Below are 24,348 nucleotides of genomic sequence, written 5' to 3'. Positions count from 1 at the left end.
GAAATGGAAAGCTATCCATGTTCTTAGATTGGAAGAATTCATATTGTTAAAATGGCCATATTACCCAAAGCAGTCTACAGATTTAATTCAATCCCTATCAAGTTGCACAGGGTATTTTTCACAGAACTAGAACAAATAATCCTAAAATTTATATGGAATCACAAAAGACCCCGAATTGCCAAAGCAATACTGGAGAAAAAGAATGAATCTGGAGGAATAAGCCTTCCAGGCTTCAGACAATACTACAGAGCTACAGTAATCAAAACAGCATGGCATTGGTATAGAAAGATGTATTTGTGAGAATTATCGTGTATACATACTTATGACACATATAACTGTTCATATATGTTTACATACATAAAATATGATATGATATCTAATACACATTTTTATTACAAAAATAAGAATAGCTTTGTAAATAATATAAAAATACTGCCTCATCCAGGTCAAGGTTGGTTTCTGGTTTGTTTCTGGTGGTCTTCTCCTTCTTCAAAATTTTTTCTTTGTTTCTTCTACTAGTTCACTCACCTCTGTGGCTGCTGGTAAAAGAAATAAAACCTTTGTTAGTTTTGCAGCATAGATGACTCCATGCGGGGAATTACATTTAGAATTAGAATCATAAGATTCCTTTTATTTTTTGAATCAATTGCATTTTCTTTTTTTTTTTAATTTACTTTTTTTTTTTAAATGGAGGTACTGGGGATTGAACCCAGGACCGCATGCATTAACCCAGGGCCTCATGCATGTTAAACATGCACTCTACCACTGAGCTATACCCACCCCTTGGCTCTCTTTTATTTATTTTTATTTTTTATAAGCATAGTTTTTTAAACTTTTTTTTTCAGGGGGAGTAATTAGGTTTATCTATTTATTTATTTGATGGAAGGACTGAGGATTGAACACAGGACCTCATGCACATGCTAAGCATGTGCTCTACCACTGAGCTCTACCCTCCCCTCTCCAGATCTCTTTTAGAGTTAAAGAGACTGAAGAGGTCTCTCTAGTTTCCTCATCCCCATTTCAGAGATGAGAACACTGAGGTTGGAAGGAATGGAGAAGGTTGCCTACGTCACAATGCACATTTGGTTGTGGAGCAGGGATTGAAAGGGGGCTTCCGACCTGAGCCTTGTTCACCCCATTCTGTGCCCTGTTCCTTACAGTGTCCGTAACTCAGGGGCTGACCAAACAGCTTGTCCATTATTCTGAATCTGGATTTACTTTGACCCCCCACCCCCCGAGCCCACCCTGTCCCCCTTGTGATCATTTCAGCACTGGAGAAAGGGCAGGAGGGAGGTGAGGGGCACTACATGACAATTTGAAAAAAGAAACGTTGAAATGATCAGTAAGTGAGCCTTAGATTTTTAAGATGCCACTCGTACTCCTCCTATGTACATTAAGTAATCCAAGTCGCTCACTGGAGTCTCACCTGTCTCTCTAGGATAATGACAGTTAAGTGTTTTTACTGAACATTTATTAAGTGCCAGCTCCAGGCCCTGATTTCAGTGGCTTAGCGTATAACTCACTTAGTTCTCACCCCCCCACCACGGCATAGCTGAAACCCTTGCTATCATCACTGCTATTTTACAGATGAGGAAACTGAGGCCCAGAGGGTGAAGTCAGCCTGTCTTTACTGCCCCACACCCTCCCAAGCACACAGACACACACCACTGATAGTCATCGCTTTCTGTCTCCATCCATGGGCCCAGTAATCAGGGATCAAGGACTAAGGTGTTCAGCGCACTAAGGAAGGAAAGCTCTAGGGGTGCAGAGCGACCGAGCCCAGCTGGGGCGAGGGGGGCACGTGCACAATGACAGTCAAGATAGACCAAGAAGGCCTAGAAGCATGGACAGGGCCTCAGGGGACCGCACAGTAGGCGGTGGCTGCCTGGGAGGAGGCAGGGAAGCGGTCTTCACACAGGAATTGCAATGTCAGCTGCGTATTAAAATGAAACAGAACTTGAACAATCAAGAGGGGCTGGGCTAGTTAAGAGGTTAAAAAGGGCATTTGGGGCCGAGAACACGCTGTATGCAAAAGTTTGGAAGCCTGAAGGAATGTCCGTTTCACTCAGGCCCCCAGTACACTGCACACACATGATGGTGTTTGTCGCTTAAACAGTGACACAGCCGAGAGGAAAGAGGTGGGGCTGTGAGTCATCCTCTCTAACTGCACTGTTCCCCCAGCCACCTTTGGCCTCAAAGATGCCAAAGAATGACTTGCAATTGAGCTGCCATGGCAAGAAAAACCTGATGGTGGAGAGCAGCTCTGCGCTGAGACGAGCCACCAAAACTGGACTGAGATGTGTCAGCTTTCAAAGTAGAAGGACCGGACGAGTGAGAATTTAAACTAAGAAGGAAGGTGGGTATTTGGGAAGACACTGAAAATTTGCAAAGCAGTAATGGAAAGGACCTTACGGTGCAGGGGCAGTGAGGGAGATGCGCAGTGTATAGGGAAGGAGGGGACCAGTTAAAAAAGTCTGATGACAGAATTTGCGACAGGGATATGGGATGTGGGAGGTGGTAGACAGCCAGGGCTGTCCTGGACCAGGCACTGCCAGGGCCACGGAGACAAGGGCCTGGGTTCTGACCTTGGGCTATGGGGTCTAGAACACGGACAGCAGCTTGGCATGACCACAGGTGTAGGCAAGGCTGGGCAGTGAACAGGGCCCCAGCCCTCCCAGGTAAGCCCCAGCTGGCCGCACTGAAGATGCAGGTGTGCTTACCTGGGATGGTCCAGCTCCCAGCGGGGAGCATCTCTGCTGGGGCCTCTTGGTCATCTTTTCTCTACATCTTTACCACCTCTGTGCTCTTCTTCTTAGGGATGTACTTCACGTATCTGTGTCTATCTACAGATTTTTCCAACGTATTCACTCCAATGCTTACATGCCCATGGCCTTGTTTGTTACAGGAGGCAGTTTAATCATTACACTTATCGAAACATGGACTAACCAGAGCGTAGAACGGGTTGAAGTTTGTTCACAGCAGGGGAGCGTTGCATCACCCAACTGGGAGAGGCTGGGGAGAACCGGGGGCTAGGAAATGAAGGCTTATTTTCTCTGGAGCACACAAAGGCCTTTAGAAGCCATGTTTCCAGCAATGCAATGGGGACAGGAATGCTTTCAGTGACCATCCCCAGGCCCTTCAGTCAGCCTTTTCTGTGGGCAAGCGTTTCTCCATACAGTCTTCCCCTAAAGGGTCAGATGGTGCAGTGCAGCTGCTGTGTATGGTTCTGGCTGTGGCTTTGAATTTTGGTGTTTACCTCCACCTGCAAAGTGAAACCAACCAAAGATCAACTCTGCTGCTTGATTCTAGCATTTACACAGCAAAAAAAACAGGCTACAGAGTCATGGACTTAGCTGAGCTCCTCTGTCCTGGAGGAAAATGAATTGCTAGGGCAGCCATCCTTGAATGTCATGCATAGGTGGGGATGTCGCATCGAGCTGTACTGCAGTCATCACCGGTGACGCTTTAGCTCAAGGCTCGGTGGACCCTGCTGACTCTCCTGGGCTCAATCTTTCAGAAAGATGTGAAGTGGCGTGGCCAAGGAAGGCTGTAACCCTTCCCTGAGAAACCCATCACTCCGGAATCTCAGGGAAACTTAGCAGAAGTGTGGCCAGAGCGCCACTCGCACACACAGAGTGGAGATGCACTGTGGCTGGATGTCTCCCAAGTGCCCATCAGAGCTAAGACAGATTTCAGCATGGTGATGCACCCACACCCATATGGAGCTCATTTCTCTTTCACGGTGGCAAAAAAACAGCCAACAAAGGACTTCTTCCTGCTTGTCCTGGACTTCCCCACTGCAGGATTTCTGCATAGTCAAAAGTGATGAAAGGGAAGGAGGAAATAAGGTGAATGAAGTTTTTCAGATGGAAAAGCAGGCTGACTTGGGATTTTCAGGAACGTTTTGGTCAGTTTGTATTTTATCTCAGAGATGCCATCAAAAAGCCTGCCTTTCCGTATGACTCATGTCTCCTCTTTTTTTTATTCTGGTGCTTTGACTTCTTGGGGGCTTTTTGATCCGGGAAGAGACTGTCCCTCTGCAGGTTGGCTAGTTTCTAGAGACTGTGAACCTCTCACCTGAGAGCGCCGCTTTCACAGGCAAATCAGCCAATCCAGAGCCCCCCTTCCCCCACCTCCTCCATGGGACTCTCTCACTGTCCCCCTGCCCTAGTCACCAGGCCCAGGTTTCAGACCACTAGGGACAGCCCTCCACCCCAGAGCCCTGAAATGATTAAAATTAGCCAATCCTGAGCTTGATGACTCTGCCTCACCTGTTCCTTCCCCCAGAAACCCCAGTAAAGGCTCTTGCCCTTCTGCCCCTCCTCCCCCCATCACTGGCCCTGGAGCTTCCCCATGTGGTCCTCCCCCAATGGCGCAGTGCTCCCTCCTCCTGGGACCTGTGGGTAACAAGCTCTTTTTTCAATGGCAGTCACCTCCTGATCTGTTGGCCTCACAGTACCTGAGTAAGAATGAAACCTACATTTGGACATGCTCTTTCCCAGCGCTGCTGACCTGGTGAGTGGGCACCAGGACGGAGATGCAGTGCTCCCCCAATGTGAGGCTGGCCTTCCTTGCCCCCCACGCCCACCCCTCACCCCGTCTCTTCAGCCATGTCCTGTCCCATCAATTATTTGAAAATGGTAACAAGCAGATTTTCCATACCTGCTGAGAAAACCAGATAAAAAACTAAGGGAAAATCTGTCCTCCTCCTCCCACCCCCCTGCTCTGAAGGAAATGGCTTTCATCAGGGTCACTTTGTCCCCTGGGAACTGCCTGACTAGTCCACCCAGTTTCAGGGTGGTTGAAACAGGATGGGGCAGACAGATGATGTGTGCTGTGATCCCCTCCAGAAAGCCGCTCTTCTGGGAACCTGGTTAACACTCAGACAGCTGCTCTTCCAACAGGTCGAGAAAGTCAGAATCAAGGAAGTGATTGCATTAAAAATCTCTACTATTAAAAAAAAATCTCTTTAATTCCCTATTTTCTCCTGACCATCTCAAAATCCTTCACATGAGAACCAGTCTCCTGCAGGTGGGTTACACACACGTCTCCAACAGATGGAGGCAAGGTTAGCTGGAGCATGTGACTTATGAGCTGAGAAATAAAAGACACCAAGGATGCTGGGGAAGCCTTTAGACTGGAGGAGCCGGTCACATTCCTGTGAGGCCAGTGATGGGACACACGCCACCTGACTTGCCCTTCAAGGACATGCCACTCAAGGACCCTTAAGGACAGCACATGGTTAAAGGGTGGGGGGATGGGGGGCTTCTGATGCCATGGGATCGTTTGGCCCTGGCAGGTTGACACTTCATCATGTGCCCACTGGGTGGCTAGTGAGATGGACACTTCTCAACTCTCATCTTCAGCGAGAGGGTTTTCCAGCAAGGGGCAGCCCAGGGGCAGATGAGACGTGTCTGTGCTGTGCCCCTCTCTCCCACCATTGCCCTGTGTCTATGGCATTTCCCCTCCTCCTGCCCATCCTCCTCATGTACCCCCTCCCTCTTCATCAGTTTTCTCTTTTGCCTTTTGGTGAGGATGCTGTTGAACTCTGGGAAACCAGGTTGGAAAAGCCATAGCCTTCAGCTCAGTGGCAGAGACAGTCCTAACAGCAGCCCCACCACCACCTGGCTCCAGACAAAACTGACAGCAAGCATTTCTGAACTCCTGCTGCATGCCACGCCTGCTCGATACCCGGGGCCTGGGGATGGCTGAGCTGCCGCCTCGGGGCATCCATGTGCGGCAGGACTAGACTGTGTGCGGGCAAAAAGACAGGCCCAGGGTGTGGTCAGGGCAGCCTTGGACCTGGGACAAGGCCTTACGTGGAACGAATGGTCAGGAGAGTTTCTCCTGGAGGCACAATGTGACCACATTTCAAACACTGGAGGGCTGAGGAGGGTAAGAGGCACTTGACTTGCCCTTTGTTTGCTCAGGGTTGAAGACCATGGCCAAGGAAGGTAGCCTTGAAGATGCCCTTGGCTAAGAGGAGGGGCTGAAATCACCCTTCTTGGTCAGCGTGAGTTCCCTGGTCCCAGATATATCTGGGCGAGAACTAGCCCCCACACTGACCCCTTAGACTGGTGGCTTGTGCTTTATCCATGAAAAGTCAGAGGTGAAAATCATTGGTGAAAATAGAGTCTACTTCATGAATCCAATACTGAAAGGGAACTTAAAAATGCATTTCCCTATTTTAGAAAATGAGCCTTTTTTGTGAGTACACAGTGAGTTCTGAGGATGGGCTGAAATAACTATAAGTCTGTGTGCTAATGGGATGGTTATAGTGGGAGCCTGTGATTTTATTCCTTGATGCAGTCATGGGATGTACATCAAGAAAATCAAAATTATAAGGCTTTCCATAGAGTAAATACTCAGTAAATGTTTGATGAGTTGAAATGCATTGACTCATCCTGTCCTACAGGTCAGGAAACTGAAACAAGGCATCTGCAGCTTGAGTAGAACAGGGTGGGATTCTGGGCCTGGCTGTCCTTGTTCGTGACCCCAGCAAACCACGCAGCTCCGTGCCTGCTGGCCCTCGCGTGACCTTGGGAGAAGACTGGGCTGCTCTGGGGAAGGACTGGTTTACAAGCTCAAAGTGCTACTATTGCTGCTCATTGCTGCTCTCATTGTCACTGTTGCTATGCTTTAAATATTACAAGCATACAAGATTTTAAGCCAGAAGAACGCCTTCCTTAACAAGGGGAAAGAGGCAGCATACGGACGTAGCTCTGAGAAACGGTGGAGCAGGAAAGAGGGAGGCGGGTATAGCCGGGCACGGGAAGGCTGTGTTGATCAGACACAGGCTTGCGTCTGTTGCCGAATGGAAGTTCGTGTGCCCGACGCAACCTGAGGCCAAGCAAACTAAAACATCAGAGTTTGGAGCAGAGAAAGGTTTACTGCAGGGCTGGGCGAGGAGGACGGGGTGGCTCATGCCCAGGAAAACCCCAAATTCCTCCAAGGGTTTCAGCAAAGAATATTTAAAGGCAGGGTAGGTGATCAGCTCTGCACAGTCCTCTGGTTGATGTGGAGGGAACAGGGTGTCAACAGCATCACCCCGTGGGAGCCGGAAATCTGGGGACCATGTGCTCTTGATCATCAAGGGGTTAATTTCTACTCTTTGGTGGTGGGTTTTAGTATCTGAAAAACTCAAGAAACATACATGAGACACTATGATCTGGGTGCTTCAGAGAGGGGCTGCAGGAGAGGACATAGAGGAGGGGTCTCCCCCAGGAAGGCCCCACAGGGTCCTGCTCGGTTACAAATCCTAGCTTTTTAAAAATCTGTGTGACTCTGGGTGAATGTCAGAACTCCTGGTGGTAGATCGTGTGACTGTTGAAATACTTTCTGCCCTTCCCTGCGGAGCTGTCCCTGGGGGAAGATTCTGCTGCTTTTCCCGTTGCCATTAGACTTGTCAGGGTGACTGAGTTTGGCCAGTGAGACGTAAGTGGAAGTGACATGAGCCTCCTCTGAGCAGAAGTGTGGTCCGTCCTTGCCTCTTTAACCCGTGCCATGGGGAGGGCGGCATCTCAGACGAGGGCTGCTCCCTCAGCCTGGAGAACCCAGCTGTAGCCAGTGTGTAACACGGGTGAGAACCTTCTGTGCCGGTCAGCCACCTGGACTTGGCAGTTGTTACTGCATTATAACAAAACCAGCACTGATGGGTGTGCTGCGAACCTCAATCTCTTCATCTGCAAAATGAACATAATAGAATCCATGGTGAGAAATGTGGTGATGATCACGGGGCTGGTGATGAGAGTCCTCATAATAAAAATGTCCACACGGCGAGCGCTTCCGATGTGCCAGGGGCAATCCCCAATTCTGATGTGCTCTGTATGTTGTAGCTATTTGCTCCTCACACAACAAACCCATCATAGGAATACCGTTATGATCCAGATTTATAGAGGAGGAAACGGGCACCCAGGGGCTGACATGTGTGAAGGAGACCGAATCGTGGCAGGAAATTAGTAAATGTCAATCTCCTTTCCCTTTCTTTGACAGCAATGGTGGTTTGGGGGCTTTCTTCCCCACCACCACCATCCCCGACTCCCTAACCTCCTGTGTCAGAGGCATGAGGGAGACTAATGAAGCTGCTAGAGGACACACTCCCCCTGGAAGTCCATCAGCTGTGGGACATGGGCAGATGCCACGTTCTGTAGACCTTCCCACTGCACCTTGCGCGGGGGTCTGGCTGAGACCAGGTGTGTGCCTGCTACCACGGACTAGCTTCTGGGTAGTGAGGAGCTACAGTCCGTGAGCTCATGATCAGCTTGGGCCACCACTGTCCCATCACTTCACGTGTGGCCTGATTACTCCTGCGGTTTGTTTTACCTGAATAAAATTTGCTTAGCTTAACGGCAGATTCAAGCAATTTGCAAAAGACATAGCTTGGGAATTTTGAGTGAGGATCAGGTTAGGGAGGAAGTCGCCCATGACTTTTTCTTTGTAATATCCTGGGGTGGTAGTTAATTAGCACAAGGGTCTTTACTTCGAGCAGCTGCTTAGTGTAAATTCTGCCGAAGCTCAGGGAATTTCGTCAGGGCGAATTAAACAGTGAGGTCAGAAGCTGCATTTCCCTTCTCTGAAAAATAATAATCATAATTACCTGCCACTCCACAATGATTTGAAGGCTAAAAACTGCATCTCACTGTTTTCCACTCGTTTCTCCCCAGATGCCATGGCGGCTAGTGCTTCCCAGCCCAGCACACATGCTCTGCACAGCGGTGCCTGATGGTGGGAGCCACACCAGGACTGTCTGATACATTCCCTGCTCCTTTGTGCTCCTTACCTTGTTTGACTGAAAACATGCAAACTCTGGAAGGTGGTTTCACTGCCATATGGGTGATGGAAGCTGTAAATGTGATTGTAATAAATCACAGGAGGATTGGAAAGGTGCCTGCAGGTTTACCTGCCTGAAACTGAGCAGGGATCTCCCCCCACAAACGTGCTCCCCCCTTCCCTTCCAGATCCTGGAAAACAATGCCTCCTTTCACCAGTTGGAAATCTGGTGTCCCTCCTGATATATTTTCTTCCCCCCACATCCAGTCCACAGCACATCCTAAATGTACCTCGAAGACATTTCATCCAGCTGCCTCCCAAGCTCCACTGGGTCCAACCTCTGCTCTTGAACACTTACTGCCACAGCTTCCTAAGGTCTCCTGGCTCCAGGTCATCCTTCCTCCAGCAGTTTGATCCATAACCCCACAGTCTGTCCTTGTCCCTTAATTGATGACACGCCAACCCCCACGATTCTGTCATCTGCTGTAGATGCCCAACCCTCCCCACCTGGCGGCTCTACTCATCTCTTCTCTAGTTCTTCCCAGGCCAGCTCCTACAAGTCGTCCAAGTGTCAGCTCAAATGTCACTTCTTTAAAAAAGTCTTCCCTGATCCCACCACCCAGTCAAACCTGGTTCTCCTGTCCCGATCTTTCACTGCCTCTATTATTTGCTACACTGAGGGCAATATCACAATCTGTATGTCTGTCTTTACTGGGTGGTGATTTGTTTCCTGGGGCCCTGCCACCCTACACTGTTAGCAAGGCCAGTCCCAGGGCTCAGGGCTAATTACTATTTCACAGCGGAAGGACAGTTTCCAAAGAGCAGTGTGTCTGTGAGATGATTGACAGGTCTAGTGAATAGTCAGTGGGGAGGGAGATGGCATGGCAGAGGGCACCATGAACAGGCTGTTTAGGGGGACTGGGTGGACATGATGGAGAGACTTAGGGCAATCAGGAAACTGCTGTGGTTTGGGCAGGTGGGCAAGGATGGAGGGGGGATGTGCCCAGAAAGGGGCGTGTTTCATATGCATTGAGCAAAGATGACAGTGAGATTCAAGGGAAAATGTCCCAGACACGAGAGACATGGGAAGTTAGGCATGCAAAAAATGGACACGTAAGGTTTAAAGGATTTTTAAACATCACACTAAGCTTAAGTTTTTTCATGAGTTTAGAAATGTTTTCAATATCATTTGCAATTTTTCCATTACTTTAGGTTTTAAAGCAACTTTCACTTTGTAACTCATGAAATGGTGGTGACACCAGTGAAGATACGTGGGCAAGAGAAGGAACCACAGTAGATTGACAGGTGCAGACGGCAGCTCACCAAGGTCAGGGCAGCCCCGGGCCCTGCAGCGCTCACTCTTCTGGCTCTGGGGCGATGTTCGCTTCTCCCTGGCTTTGTGTCCCTGAATCCCTCCTTCCCTCGGCACCCCCTCTCTGAGAAGCCTCTCTGACATTTTGGTCAAGTGGATGACCCATTCTTGGTTCCAGAGCCCAGCAGAAGCACCTCCAGAGAAGTGCCCACCTCACGCTATTGCAAGGTCCGCTTGTCCCAGACACACCCGGGTCTGCACCCAATTTCTCTACTTACTAGCGGGGTGGTCTTAGTGAGAATTCTTCTGGTTTTCAGCCCTGCACCTGCCGGTTAAGCCTGGTCACTGCTCTAGACTCATTCATTCATTCAACCCTTCCGGCATGTGCTCCTGCTACGGACTGGGTCCTGGGCTAAGGGCCGAGCTCAGAACTACAAACAAAACAGGCAAAGTGCCTGCTCTCATGGGGTTTATGTCCCCTGCAGAGAGACAGTGACTATGATGAGCATATAACGCATCAGCTCCCAGGGGAGGGCCAACCCCGCCCTCCCCCGCCCCCCAAACTTTGGCAGCGCCTCCCTGCTGGGGCCTCCAGGAAGGGGCGTTTGGAAGCAAGGGGAGGATTATTTTCCAATCAGGGGGAAAATTCTCTAAGGTAACACACGACCGTGACACTGATCTTTTTCCTGCTTAAAGTCAGTGAATCTAGAAAGCTCCTCACCCTCTAGAAGCGAGGAGAAAGTCCCCAGGCATCTCCTTCTTGACGGGAGCTGAAAGGAAGAGCCGGTGCAGCAGGGGGGCTGAGGAAGACTCTGGGACAAAGACCGTGGTGACTGTCGTGTTTGTCTGATCCTGCATGTGACCCGCCCAATGTGCTGGAACAGGTCAGAGGGGAAAGGCAGAAACCGAAAAAGCCCTGAGGACAAGAGGCAAGAAATGAAGACGGGGCAGGGCAGGGAGATTTCCTAAGAGTCCCACCGACGCCATTAAGGGGGATTAGAAGTGCTACGTCTCTGTGTGCCATTTGCAGCTTTTGTATGCATAATTTCTATATAAGACAGCAGCTGAATAAACGAGGCATATTTCAGAGTGTGGTTCAGCTATTCCCGATAAGCCTCCCTTGTTTACATAGTATGCTAAATTGAATGCGAAACACACACTGCACCAAGGACTTGGGTCTGGGAATGTATCAAGAACTCAAAGGTCAATTACAGAAGACAAATGATCCAATTTTTTTTTTAAGTAGGCAAAAGATTTACCAAAGAAGATACACAGATGGCAAAATAGCACATGAAAAGACACTCAGCATCATTTTCATTAGGGAAATGCAAATCAAAATCACAATGAGAAATTGCTGAACAGCAGTGAGAGTAGCTAACATTTCAAAAAGGAACCATACCAGAATGCAGTTTGGTGCAGCCATTATGAAAAACAGTAGGGCGATTCCTTAAAAACCTGAAAACAGACTTACCCTATGATCCAGCAATCCCCCTCCTGGGCATATATCTGGAGGGAACGCTAATGTGAAAAGATACGTGCATCCCAGTGTTCATAGCAGCATTTACATTTAGTTCATAGCATACTATTTACAATAGCCAAGACATGGAAGCAACCTAAATGTCCACCAACAGATGACTGGATAAAGAAAATATGATGTGTATATATGTGTGTATATATATATAATGAAACACTACTCAGCCATAAAAAAGAATAAAATAACACCATTTGCCGCAACATGGATGGACCTGGAGATCACCATGCTAAGGGAAGTAAGTCAGAGAGAGAAAGAAAAATACCATATGATTCACTTATATGTGGAACCTAAAAAAATGACACAAATGAACTTATTTACGCAACAGTAACAGACTAACATACATAGAAAACCAACTTATGGTTAACCGGGGGAAAAGAGGATGGGGAGGGAAAAATTGAGTTTGGGATTTGTAGATATTAATCACTGTATCTAAAACAAATAAACAAGTTTATATTTTATAGCACAGGGAACTATATTTAATACTGTGTAATGACCTATAATGAAAAACAATATAAAAAGGAATATATATGTATAAATCAATCACTATGCTGTACACCAGAAATTAACACAACATTGTAAATTGACTAAACTTCAATTTAAAAAAAATCAGATGTTGCAAGGATATGGAGGAAACTGGAACTCTCCCCCATTGCTTTGGAAAATAGCCTGTTTCTTAAAAGTTAACTGTACATCCACTGTCAGGTCCAGCCATCCCATTTCTAGGTCTTTATGCCAGAGGAGTGAAAACATGTCCACACAGAGACTTGCACACGGACATTCAGCAGCTGCATTGAACTGGAAACAACCCAAACATCCTTCAACAGATGAATGAGTCAGCGAATTATGGTGATTCCACACAGTGGAATCCTCCTCAGAAATGAAAGGCATAAATTGTTGATATATGCAACAATACAGGTGAATGTCAAAGTATTATATTGAGTGAAATAAGCCAGATAAAAAGAATGCCTAGTGTATAATTCCTTTTCTGTAAAATTCTAGAAAATGCAAAAGTATAGTAACAGAAAATGGATCAATGATTGCCTGGGTGGGGTGGGGGCTGGGAGTGCGTGGGGCTGGGGGGGGTGAGATGGGGGGGTCCAGAAGGAGGGATACGACGGGCACAAGGAAACTTGACTGTGTTCATTATCTCCATTGTGATGAGTTTCACTAGTGCACACAAAGGACGAAATTTATCAAATTGTGCCCTTTAAATATGTGCAGCCTATTTTATGCTAGTTATACCTTGACAAAGCTGGGGTTTTTTCAACCGTGTATAAAACCTGGGCTGGGTGGGGAACAGCACTTGAACGGAATGATGCAAGTAGTGACTGTCTAAATTTCCAGCACCCAGAGTGGGTGGGCATCCAGTAAGTGGCACTCTGCAGACTGATACCTGGGCAGGTCTTTCTTCTGAGGGTGCCCACAGCACGCTCCCCAGTATCCCTGAGTGCTCCTATCTGACATTTCACACTTGGATTTCTGCGAGTGACACGGCTCCGACTCCCTGCCCACTCACTGAGCGAGCCGGCCTGGAGTCTTCAGCTCTCTCTCTTATGGATGTGTGTTCTAGTTCCATCATTGCAAAGATTTCCAGCTGACGTGCAGGTTTATGAGCAGTGAGAAGTATGAATTCAGGCAAAAGTGTGGAGGACAAGAGGCAGCAGGAATCGAACCCTTGTGGGACAGTTCCATTCATGTTCTGTGCTCACATGGTGACAAAGTGCAGAGAACAGACACCCAGAATTTTTACACCAGTGGAGGTTACTTCATAAAAGGGACAGGAGGTCAACACCATCACTCTCCTGAACTTTAGTCCCTCCACCTGAAGACCGGGGCTAATATCTCACAGCATTGTCATAAGGTTCCAAAAGAAAATGGGTATAGATATAAAATTTCTTTCTTTTTAAACATTTTAACCATTCTTTACAGACACGACAGATTTCCGAGTTTGACTGAAGGGGAGTGCGTTAGTTTGCTGGGGCTGCCATAGCTCAGTACCGCAGGCTGGGGCTTAGACAGGCCATGGTCTCACGGTTCTGGAGGCTGGGCGTCTGAAGTCAAGGTGCCGTCAGCAGCATCAGTTTCCTCTGAGGGTCTTTCTTCTTGGCTTGCAGGCTTGTCTTTACATAGTCTTCCTTCTGTGCTAATCTGTGCTCTCATCTCCTCTTCTTATAAGGACACCAGTCATATTGGACTAGGGCCCACCCTCACAGCCCCATCTTAATTTAATTACCTCTTTAAAGGCCCTATATCCAAATACAGTCATATTTGGAGGTACGGAGGGTTGTAAACTTGTGGCGGACAAAATTGAGCTCATAACAGGGAGACAGACGGGGCTGATGGGCATCTGATTGCAATTTTGTTTTTCAAGTCACCAATTATACTGGAAAATGAACAGAATAGAATACAGCAGAGCCCACACAATAGGCCAAAGATGATGCGTGGGATACCAACAGGCAAAAACATAATTTGAAGAGACAGTGCAAGCATCAGAGCTGGACACAGCAGGTGTGTTGGAATTTTGAATGGTGAAATGACAAACTTTGTGTTATGTATATATTTTACCATGATCAAAAACTATAAAAGAGCAACCCCACAGGTAACTAGTATCGTGAACACATTAAATTAAAAAAAAAAAAAACTGTAGCCACGTGGCCTCTGAGAAGGAGAGTTCTTGGTCCTGGAGGGCTTTCAACTCCTAGATCTCATTCCTCGTGGGCTCGGCACCACCTCTGGCCCTTGGGGACTGTAAGACACCCCGATTGTTCAAATTAAATTAGTCGTTACTTGAGCTTCCCAAGTGGGTTTGTGTTTCTTGTTACCAAATAATCTCTGATTTGGAGCGATTTTCTTTAACCAGGCCGTCTCCACATGCCTTCGTCCACAGGGTCCTTCACACCCACTGACACTCATGGGGTCACAGAAGAAACTTTAGGGGGGCTGCCTGGCTGTGTACGTTTTAGGACACAGCCCATCAGCAGAATGTTGTAGAACGCAGTGTTGATCTCTCACCTGGAAGTTATGAAAGAGCTTCTGAAAACTAATTAACTTTAAAAAAATTAATGATAAGTTATATATATTATTATGTTTTCTTCCAGAGCCATAAAGCTCTTAGAACGTTGAATTCTGGGTTTATGTGAGTACAATTTTTGTACCTGCTGTATACTGCACTTCATTTTCTTTCAGCTTTCCCATAGATCAGCTTAACCTTAGCAGATTCCTCCAGGGAATCCTCTGGCCCAGCTTGAGCGGCCCCCATCCCCAGCACAGCCCATGCAGAGTGTTTTCCACAGTGTAACACCTTCTTGTTTATTAATGTGCTCGTTGGATGCATGCTGCCCACCCTGAGCCAGAACGTACGCCTCGTGGGATCTCATTCCCCGTGAGGTTATTCCTAGCCCCGAGGAGGGCATCAGGCACTCAGTCACTGTGCAGGGACTGAGAGAATGACAGCTCCCAGAGCTGCCTCCTGTCCCCTTTCCCAGGTCTGCCAACCCGAACACCCTCTGAGGCAGTTCGCCACCAGAGACACGGCCTCCAGCTCCAGCCCTCGGCCCTGCGGGGGCCTGGTCCCACTGTGGCTTTATGGCCACACTCTTTCTCTCTTTCTTTAAACCACTTAGTCCTGCACTTAGAGCTCGTCTCTGACACCTCGCCCATTAGCAAGCAGCTCCTTTTGGTTTTTGTCATAGAAACATACTCTACTTGGGGATGGCAATCAGATCTTTGCCTGCCAGAATGTTTGGAACCTTTTGCGCCCTTGGGGGATGAGTGGCAACAACTTGCTCCAGCTGGTGCCGCACTTTGCTTTTGTGAAGATCATCGAGTGTGGTGCAGAGAGGCAGGGGGCAGGCAGAGGCCGGGAAAGCTTCAGGTCTGCATGCCTGTTGGTGCCTTCAGGGCCGCACATGGAGCCCTGGGGGAAGGGAGAGGGGCTCAGGAACATGTTGTTTGGCTGGAGGACCATGGATGCCTGATGGCGTAGGGTTTACTGTCAGCTGCACCACTTGCTAGGTGTGCTATCTTGAAAGAGCCGCCATTGGTCCAGCATGCTGGCCTGTATGTGATGCTGTTTGGGGGGTGCTATGCTGCATGCTCACCCCACACCTCCTCTGTTCCAGGCTCTTCCTCTGCGCTGGGTTTACTTGCTCTCATTTGATCCTCACAACGACCTTGAAGCAGGCATTATTATTACCACTATACAGAGGAAGAAACTGAGAACTAGAGAAATGTCTGAGCCCCTAAGGACAAAGATCCAGGACCAGAACCCAAATCTGTCCAACTCCAAAGCCCTCTTTCTACCTCCCCATCCTTCCCCCTGAGGGGTGGACATTTGTGACTCCCTTTCCTCTGAAGGGAGCCTCCCTGCAGCAGGTGTTCTCAGGAGCAATGAGGGCTCCAACAGGGCACATCCACCCCAGGCACCCCTTGGCAGAGAACTGCTGCCTGCAGCCTGGCCTCGTTCAGTGTGGTTTGTAGTCAAATGCCAAAGACTGAGGTCAAATCCCCATTCAGGGCAGCTCCCACAGCCTCGGAACCACAAACAATTGTGCACATCTCCTGGCAGAAGAAGCCACATCCCAGGCATCCTGGGCCACATACCTAAGTGAAGAAACTCAGAGATCCTTACCTTTGCCCAACCACCTGAAGTGGAGGCAGGGTGACCCGTTCTGAGCAGCAAAGAGAACAAACTTTCGGGAGCTGAGCAGGGCAGGGCGAAGGTGAGTGATGGAGAGCGGCCCTTAGCAAGTGTTCTCATCTCCCTGCTGCCCTAAAGGTGGTGCTGACTGCAGGTTAACGCAATGAGTGACTTCATGGGCAGGACATCACAGGGCTCAGTGGCCTGTGTTGGAAGAGAAGCTTCTGGTAAGTCAGTGACTCAGTCAATTGCTACTCAAAAATCAGTGCACAGAGCCCGTGTTGGACTAAATGCAACATGTTAAGAGTCAAGAAAGGAATCTTTTGGAGGAGGGACTGGCCTCCAGATGGACCAATGCCATTTGTTTTCAACTCCATTTGTCTGGTTGTTAGGCTGTTTTAGGAAAATGGTGACAATGAATTTCCTCCCTGACTAGTTTGGGTAATGTTCACACCAGTCTGGGTGATGTTCACATGTGTTTGGTGGACACCGATCCCTTACCTACCAGTAAGGACAAGGACATGGAAATTGTGCAGAAAACTCCAACTAACACGGGGAAGCCTAATTAGAATTAATGACTTCAAATCCTTGGGTATTACTTACTGAGCACCTTCTGCCCAGTGCTATGTGTTTCCTGAGCACTGCTTCATTGGCTTCTCCTGTAACCCTCGTGCAATCAGAACTCTCACTACCTCATTCTCCAAGAAGAGGAAGCTGAGGCCTGGTGCTACGAGGGCATTTGCTGCCAGTGGCTGAGCCAGAATGCCAGCCCAGGGCAGACAGACTCCAGGCCTCACGTGGTCAGTTGTCCTTTATTGAAGGACGCGTTATTTCCGGTCAGAATATTAGAGCTCTGTGTCTATCAATGGTGTGGTGTGGTGTAGCCAGATGGTTGAGGACGCCTCTGGCTGAGGACGCCTTCCATCCCTCCTCCTACCTGGAGGCGCTGGTGAGATGCTGAAACGTGGTCCAGAGACCTGAAGGATGGTATGGAAGAGCCAAGGTGAACACTGAGGACTGTCCCATCAAGGCAGTCATGGCATAATAAACTCAAGGAAGAAAAAACACTGTGCTGAACACCATCAGCTAGGCTAGGAAAATAGGTGCTGTAGGGGCAGGGAAGGTACCTGGTGGCTTTGTGTGCCTGGCAGGGAGGCAGGGATGGGAGGGTTGTAATTAGTGAGGTCCCGTGACATCCCCAGCCCGACGGTTGGGACAGAACCCCCAGGTGCTCAGGTCAGTGGCTGATGGTGTTCAGCTCACAGACAGGGTTTGGGAAGCAGGGTCAGAGCAGTCTGGATGATTTTCTTCAAAAGCGCTTGCTTGTTAATTGCTTTGGAGGCCTGGGCTCATTGGCACTTGTCCAAGAAGGGGAATTCACCATGTCAGTAGCGCTGTTCCCAAGGACATGGGCACAGCTACTTTTACGAGGACCCCAGAGCAGGAGCTTGGTTTTCAGAGAAGTCCCTTTTGTCCCACTTTAGAAATTCCTGTTTTGGAATATGGTGACAATCCATCATTTGACAACTTCAGGCTCTGCCCTAAATTCCCTGTGCCTTTCTGCAGTTCAGGTCAAGATGAAGGGAAACAGAACCTCTCTGATTTCCCAGCCGCAGTTCCCAAAGTTTGATTCTGTGCTTTTTGAGAAAGACCCCAGGACCCTGGGGAGGCAGAGCACTCGCAGCCTGTCACTTTGCAGAGCCCAGCGATTGCCCCCAGTGGGAACCCTGCCACCACCTCCCCCAGGACAGACCATCATTTCTAATGCTGGATTATGGCAAGGGGGACTTACCATGTTAATGAGGTCCTTAATTATTGCTGAGACTCTGAGGGATTCCAGGCCAAACAAATAGCAAAGCCCACATACTTGGAGTGAACACCTTCAAAACCACCACGATCACGATGAAGATGACACATAGAAATGAAAGATGCCTGGAATTCCTGGTTGCCAGTTGCTTGTCTAAAGTTCATGCCTGCGGTATGAGAGGGAACTTGAGGGCAGAGATGGGGCAACCTAGCTGTGACCTGGAAGAAAACCTTTCTCTTGTATCGTCTGCTCTAGTCCCTGTATACAGGCCGGTCTCAACATAAATGAGATTTCAAACGTTTGTAAGAACAATCATTCCTTCAGGAAACCCAGTGATAGCTCATAGAAAATATTTGACCTTGTGTTGCAGAAGGCAAGTTCATGTGCCTGCCACACCATGAGACCTAACAAACTGAAACATCAGAGTTTGGAGCAGAGAAGAGCAGAGAATGTTGATTGCAAGGCCGAGCAAGGAGGACGGAGTGGCTCAGGCCCAAGAAAACATGGAACACCCCGAATGCTTTTAGCAAAGCTTATTTAAAGGCCAGGGGAAGGGGGAGGGGAGTGCCATCGCAGGATGCTTGATCAGCTCGTGCACAGCCCTCTGACTGGTTGATGTGCAGGGAACAGGGCATCAACACTATCACCCCCTGGAAGCCAGAAGGCCTGAGGGCCACATGCCCTTGATCATCAAGTAGTTAATTTCTTCCCTTTGGTGGTGGTTTTTAGTATCTGAAAAACTCAGGAAATATGCACGAGATACTATTATCTGGGTGCTTAAGCAAGAGGCTGCCCAGAGGACATGGGGAAGGGTTTGACCCTGGAGGGTCCTGCTTAGTTATACTTGCTCTTGCATTTTTATATTTTTAATTGTAATAGTACCAAGTAGAGTCAGATAGAGGTGATAAAGATCAATACTGTATGTTAGCAAGTGTTCTGGCTCCCTGTCCCCCAGACTCCCCTCCCTTCTGAAGTTAGACCATGTGACTTGCTCTGGCCCACATGTGTATGATGCGCATTGCTTCCAGATTGAAACTTATGAAAGCCAAGGTTTGCCGTATCCTCCTCCTGCCCTGGCAACTGCGGAATCACGTGTTAAGGTGGAGCTTGTGTCATCTTTGGTTCCTGAGTTGTGGCAATGAACAAAGCCACTCCTAGCTAATGTTAGAGCAAGAGTGAGATCAAACTTCCCAGGGTTGAGCCACTCAGATTTGAGGATGGTTTTTTCCAGGAGCCCATCCTGAATGATACAACTTCTGAAATACCGGCTCTGGGTAAGTCAGATGCATGGGACCCTCCCCAGTCCTTGCTGATTTTGCTAATTGTGGGTTGGTGGTTTAAAAATATGTCCCCAGATTCTTTTACACCCATCCTTTCAAAAAGGAGAGCACAATTTTCCTCCCCAGAGTGTGTGCCGGACACTTAGTGACTTGCTTCTAACAAATTAGAGCAAGGCTAATGCCAGGGCTAAGACCACTGAGACTATGTGATAAAAGGCTTTGGGCTTCCTCCTTGTCCTCTCTCTGGCTCTGTTACCAAGTCCAAACTGGTTCTGCTCACTGCACGACAGGCCAATAAATCAGGAGAAGAGGTGTTGGCGCAAGGAATGGTAGCTTTATTCAGAAGGCCAGCAAACTGAGAAGATGGCAAACTAATGTCCTGGAGAACCATCTTACCCTATTCAGAATTCAAGCTCCTTTTTTTTTTTTAATTTTTTTATTTATTTAATTTTTCAGTTGGGGGGGCATAGGTAATAAGTTTACACATCTGTTTATTTAATGGAGGTACTGGGGATTGAACCCAGGACCTTGTGCATGCTAGGCCTGCACTCTACCACTGAGCTATACCCTCTACCCCCTCAAGCTCCTTTTATACTAAGGGGGTGGGTGGTGTGGTTGGTTGTTGCAAACCTCTTGGTGTAGGAATCCTTTGTTTTTGCAACTATCTACGTGGGTCAGGTCATGCTGTCCCTGTAAAACCTCTGACAAAACAAACATTATTTTTTTATTCTACAACATCTTATCTTTATATGAATGGAAAAGTGTTAATATCCTTAAAGGCTAGAGCCTTAAGAATAGACTATGCTGTATATTTCAGGCTATAGGTAACATTCTTTCACAAAAGGTGCGGAGCCAAGAAGGCAAAGCCCAAGAAACAGAGCACTGTTTAAAGCCAAAGGAACAGATCTAATAGGGAGTCTGATTTGTTCTTTTCTGTTACGGTTCATTTGCTCTGGAGAAAGCCATTGGCATGTCATGAAGACAGCCACGCAACTCCTGGAGAGCTCCCCTATTGAGCCACTGAGGCCTCCTGCCAACATCCGTATAGGGGAGCCATCTTGGAAATGGACCCCAGTCTGAGTGTCACATGAGTGAAGGCTTCACCAACATCTTTACTGCAGCCTGAAGAGAGACTGTGAGCTAAGCCATTTCCCAATTCCTGGCCCAAAGATACTGTGAGCTAATAAACACATGTTATTTAAGGACTATGTATTGGGGGAATCTGTCACGTAGCAGTAGGTAACTAATACAATGGGGAAGGGATTAGACTTAAAATTTTAAGAATTAAAATATTTACTTCTAGTGATACTGGCATTATCTGATGTCTTGCTCATGGAGCTCTTTAGACTTCTCTCCCCCATAACCTCCAATGTCTGCCAAATAAAAGTGAAAAAGAAGTTTAAAAAAGCAATGGACTTGCTATGCAATCCCAGCTTGGAGATAAATTCCTTAATGTCTTTCCCAATCCAACTGGTGCCCCTAAAACCCTCCTTGATAGTAATTCTAGAATTGGCCCAACCACTTCAAAAACTAGGGTTGCCAAATAATCAGGAGACGGTCTCGAACCTTTCCCCTTTATCTTGACAGGAAGAAGTTTCTCAGAACAAGAAGAAGATTATCTTTGGGACCAAGAAAATGGATAATTGGTTAAGCTCCAGTGAAATGCAAAATAGTGTTTCAAGCTAACGGCGAGTCTCAGAAAAGACAAACCAGCGCAGGATCAGAGGTGGGGAGGCCTGGATGTGGTACAAGCCTAGTTCTCAACTACAGCTGGAGACACAAGAGACATGTGCAGTAAGTGAAAAATATAAGATGAAATTTAAGTGGTGAAGACTGTCACATTGACTCGGCCTATCAGCAGAAGGGCTACATTCTAAGCTTGAGCAAGATCACCCAAGCCTGTGGTTTTATTCCCAGAGAGCTGGCTGCTTGGAAAACAGAGGCTGGGGCAGGGCAGAGAAGGCAGGAGTCCCACCTCCCTCTCAGAGCACTGTGGACTTTGGAGGAGGATGGACTAGTGACCCCTGGTGTTTATTCTCATCTAAGATTCCCCACTTCTGAGACTCATCCAGGTCTTAGGGGTTTTCTGTGCTGTTACTTCTACCAACAACTGTTATTTACTGAGCCACTTACCATGGCCAGTATACTGACTGCTCCAAATGCATAATGTTATTTAATCTTCATGATAACTGAATAAAGGGAGACATTACTATCTCATCTTTCAAATGAGAAGCCAGAACTCCAGAAGTTTCAGGAACTTACCCGGGTAGTAGAGCTTAGGTGAGGCAGGGCCAGGGCTGAGCCCACTCTCCAGGGATGGAGTCTGCCCTCCTCCTTGTGCTAACAGGTGATCTGTAGTGGATACTCACCCCACCCCCACGCTGCCCTTTTCCCTGTGACTCAGCCTGTCTCCTCTTTGTGGAAGCAGGGGAATTTCACAGAACTCCAAGCACTTCCCCATTGGGAACACTTGGAGGGAGGACCTTTGATCTCTAAGCCAGGACCGCTCTTGGGTGCAGGTCTCAGGACCTCTGAGACCTTCCCCCTTTCTGGAAAGTGGAGATCTGCTCAACTGCTGTGCCAGTGACCTTTACTGAGTCTCCCCAAACACGTGGCGCCCGGGCCCGGGGAAGTGCTGCAGAGTCTGGGTTGTTCCCTGGACTCCTGGCCCTGATGGCCTGGGCTGGCTCAGCTTCCTGACTGTGTGCGCCCCGGAGAGCAAAACTGTGCCCCTGGGGGCAGGGGAGGCTCCGTTTAGGTCCAGTTGGGCAGTAGGAACTGAGAAATCACTGCCTTCCGAGATTGGGGGAATTCTGAGAGCTGCTTCCGTGTAAGTGACAGGACCCAGCAGAGGATGCATTTCTGGTACACTCCTCTGTGACTTCAGTGGATGTTCTGAAACATGAGGCCAAAGACTGGGCAATGAAGTGATCCCCAAGGAGTGCACAGCCTAAAATGTCTTCCTGCACCCACAGAAGGAATCTGTGACCAAGGCTGGGAGAAGGACCAAGACCGGACCCTGGGCTGGGAAGTGCAAAGCCTCGTTGTGAGTCATCAGCAATGAAGGACCCTTTACAGCTGTGCTTACTGGAAGCCGCCTGGTGGTAGCCCCAGTGGTCGGCAGGGAAAGGCTGGCTCCTGCTGCCTCGCCCCTCCCACCCAGAGGGGTACAATTTCTCTGGCTGTACTGAGGCCCCCTTTGCTCCTGCCCCCTCCGTCTGCGCACTCTTGCCCCTCTGCCTTTGGTCTAGGAATCCCCTTCATTCTCCTCACAGAAGGCGGCTCTGGTGGACGCAGACGCTTTGAAGTCACGTGCTACTTAAGCTCAAGAGACGCAAGTGGACAGAAATCAGTCCCCACATTTGGTACTTTAGTACAGATAAATTTGTATCTATTGTTCTTTTCAGATTTTTTTTAGTATCCACTAATTACAACGCACTCCTTTTGGGGATCACTACAAGTGTGGCGTTGGGGCCAAGGATGGGAAAGAGGTGAAAGGGACGGCAGAAGGAGGGAGAGGGTTTCTCTTGTGCAGTTTAGGGACCGAAGTAGGAAACTGAGCCCAGCAGGGTCCACTCTGAGCTGCCCCCTCGCTTCGGACAGGAGGGAGCAAACTCTCCTGTCAGAAGAACAAAAGAGAAAAAGAAAGGAAGAAAGAAAAAGGCAGGAAGGAAGGAAGGAACAAAAAGGAACAAGAAGGAAGAAGGAAAGAAAGAGAAAGGAAGGAAGGAAAGAGGGGGAGGGAGAAGTTAGCATGTAATTATCTAGAACAAGACAAAAGCAAAATATAAACAGGTTGAAACTAAAGGAATGGAAAAAACTGACAATTTTTAGTAAATAAAACATAACAAATGGGGGGAAGATACATAGAAATTGTTAAGATAATCATTTCTTATAATAATTAAAAGTATGAAAAACATTGTCAGTAGCCTCTTTATTTTCTGTCATATGTATGTGTCTGTGTGTCAATTTTAATGAAGGTTGAAAAAGAAAACACATTCACTTTCTGCCTCAGGATCCCCCATCTCTGTTCCCAGCAGCTCGAAGCTCCCTCAGACCTGGCTCCTGTCCTGGCAGGAAGGTGAGAAAAGAGAGGACCCGCTGTACTGGGCACAGCAGGAGACCTGGGAGGTACGCTCCAGGTGTGTAGACTCCAGAGAACTTTCACGTAAGCCACAGTTACATTTTTGTGTAGGCTTCCTGCACTTTCCCACTGTTCAGTTGCACAGGGTCTCTTTTCTTGTGGGCTTCTCGGTGCCCTGTCATGTCTCATTCTTACAGGCTGAGCTTGTGTTCCAATTGCAGAGCTGAGTAGACCAGAGGACTTGGCTTGTGCAGACAGTGTGACGTGTTTTGTTTCTGTTCCATGGGAGAGAGAGGCTTTGTCATGACACTTCAAAAATAAGGAGCTCATCTGACATAGGTCTCAAAAATGTTCTCCTAGAACAGTCTACTCAAGCAATAGAAATAAAAGCAAGAATAAACAAATGGGACCTAATTAAACTTACAGGCTTCTGCACAGCAAAGGAAACCAGAAGTAAAACAAAAAGACAACCTATGGAGTGGGAGAAAATTTTTACAAATGAAACCGACAAAGGTTTGATCTCCAGAATATATAAGCAGTTCATATGACTTAATATGAAACAACCAACAACCCAATCCCAAAATGGGCAAAAGACCTAAACAAGCAATTCTCCAAGGAAGACATACAAATGATCAATAGGCACATGAAAAAATGCTCAATATCACTAACTATCAGAGAAATGCAAATCAAAACTACAATGAGGTATCATCTCACACCAGTCAGAATGGCCGTCATTCAAAAATCCGCAAATGACAAATGCTGGAGAGGCTGTGGAGAAAGGGGACCCCTCCTACACTGCTGGTGGGAATGCAGTTTGTTGCAACCACTGTGGAAAATAGTATGGAGATTCCTCAAAAGACTAAAAACAGACTTAACATATGATCCAACAATCCAACTCCTGGGCTTATATCCAGAAGGAACCC

At 47.9% G+C, this 24,348-nt stretch overlaps 2 long non-coding RNA genes across 3 annotated transcripts; both read left to right on the top strand.

Annotated features, from left to right (window-relative positions):
* The first annotated feature begins 1,317 nt into the window (after positions 1–1,317).
* On the top strand, positions 1,318–12,561 carry LOC140691444 (uncharacterized). Of its 2 annotated transcripts, XR_012067067.1 has the most exons (4): positions 1,318–2,356; positions 7,993–8,192; positions 8,664–8,883; positions 9,982–12,561. It is a non-coding gene; the product is annotated as an uncharacterized lncRNA (long non-coding RNA). The 2 variants fall into 2 exon arrangements; XR_012067066.1 differs by having other exon boundaries at positions 1,325–2,356; positions 8,664–12,561.
* Positions 12,562–14,230: 1,669 nt separating this feature from the next.
* Positions 14,231–23,260, top strand: LOC140691416 (uncharacterized). The gene is made up of 2 exons (XR_012067024.1): positions 14,231–19,335; positions 20,929–23,260. It is a non-coding gene; the product is annotated as an uncharacterized lncRNA (long non-coding RNA).
* Positions 23,261–24,348: the final 1,088 nt, after the last annotated feature.

The sequence above is a fragment of the Vicugna pacos genome, chromosome 35, assembly GCF_048564905.1.
Source record: "Vicugna pacos chromosome 35, VicPac4, whole genome shotgun sequence".
NCBI lineage: Eukaryota > Metazoa > Chordata > Mammalia > Artiodactyla > Camelidae > Vicugna > Vicugna pacos.
This window is presented reverse-complemented; position numbering and strand designations above follow the sequence as displayed.